The sequence below is a fragment of the Sinocyclocheilus rhinocerous genome, unplaced genomic scaffold (genome assembly GCF_001515625.1).
Source record: "Sinocyclocheilus rhinocerous isolate Xijiao unplaced genomic scaffold, SAMN03320098_v1.1 scaffold3218, whole genome shotgun sequence".
Classification (NCBI taxonomy): Eukaryota; Metazoa; Chordata; class Actinopteri; order Cypriniformes; family Cyprinidae; genus Sinocyclocheilus; species Sinocyclocheilus rhinocerous.
The window spans coordinates 3,510-5,207 of NW_015644645.1; the positions used below are offsets into that span (position 1 = coordinate 3,510).

At 42.4% G+C, this 1,698-nt stretch overlaps 1 pseudogene; it reads left to right on the forward strand.

The window, feature by feature from the left end:
• Window positions 1-1,098, forward strand: part of LOC107758763 (uncharacterized) — a 2,935-nt pseudogene extending 1,837 nt beyond the window's left edge.
• Window positions 1,099-1,698: the final 600 nt, after the last annotated feature.

Consider the following 1,698-nt stretch of genomic DNA (forward strand, 5'->3'; position numbering starts at 1 on the left):
TCTTTAGGAGGTAAAAAACAGTTAAAAGATGCCGTCTTAAAGGATCTTAAAAGATTTTAAAGGACTTAAAGGAGTCCGTCTGAGCAATAAACAGGTCTCAGACTGGTTGGCTGGGGAAGATGCGTACACATTACACAGAACAGCCCCTATAAACTACAAACGTAATAGAGTCGTGGTCTATGGGGTGGATACGCAGTTCCAAGCGGATCTCGTCGACATGTCGGTCTATTCCAAGGAAAATGATAATAATAAATATTTGCTGACCTGTATCGACAGTATGCGTGGGCTCGAGCGCTAAAGAATAAGAGCGGCATCGAAGTTACTAAAGCGTACATGTCTATATTCGAAGAGGGGCGCGTTCCAAAGAAATTGCAGACGGATAGGGGGACGGAATTTTTTAACAAACATTTTCAAGAGTTGATGAAAAAGCACGACGTTCATCATTTTGCCACGGCTACTGATTTGAAGGCCAGCTTCGTGGAACGATTTAATAGAATGTTAAAAAGCCGAATGTGGAGATTTTTAACAGCCACAAATTCACGGAGATACATAGATGTTCTGCAAGATATTATGCAGGGGTACAACTCCAGTTACCATCGGAGTATTAAGATGAGACCGACGGACGTCGGCAAAGAAAATGAAGGTACCGTATTTCAAAACTTGTACGCCGATATGAAGAAGAAGAACGAGCACACCGTATTTAAATATGAAGTAGGGGATGTGGTCAGGATTTCTAAAGTGCGAGGACCATTTGCCAAGGGCTATAAACAGAACTACACCGAAGAATTTTTCACTATCTCCGTGTGTATCCCGCATCATCCCCCCGAATACAGACTCTCTGATTATGACGGCGACGTCATCGATGGGGTGTTTTTTAACGAAGAAGAGTTACAAAAAATAATCGTGAGCAAAAACAAAGCGTTTAAGGTGGAAAAGATTTTAGGGAGCCTTGCTGAGATTGAATATCCTAAAAGCTGGTACACCTTTAGCGACGACGACGGGATTTTCAGCATGTACATCTTCCCAGCACCATCCCAGAAACATGCGAATAAACCCGGTGAATCCGTGTTTAAAGAGTTATCAGGGTTTTCCGTATAAAGGAACCTTCAAATAAGCGGAGGGTACTACGAGAACGTTTGTGCCGTGATCAGTGCAATAAATGCAGTTCTCGCACTAACTGCGGTAATAGGTTACGATCGATTGAAAAACAAAACCCAACTGCTCGCAAAGCCCAACGTTTCGGTAAGTTTCTATGGGAAACTCGCCGCTATTTTAGGAATGAAACCTGACATAGCTTTAGGACGTTCCGCCTACCATGAAAAAGCTGATTTTACAACGAGCGTTATCACAGATGCTCCTCATCAAGCCGATATCAACGAGGGTTTCTATACGATGTATGTTTATACCGACATTATCAAATACCAATCAGTGGGTGGTTCGTACGTCCCCCTTCTAACTACTTAAGCTCAGGGGCGTTTTTGTGTATTTTCGCCTAAATTTGACATACCCAAATTCAAATGTTTACCCTACACACATACAATGGAGGAAATGAAAAAAAAAAGGTGTCTGTGACGAGAGGGGCAGGTTATATCCATCGTGTTATATTCTACCAAACGGGTTCAGGATTTTACGTCGGATGCGTGCGGACAACACTGTGTCAACACTGAGACTATAACTATGTGATGAATTTGTACAACG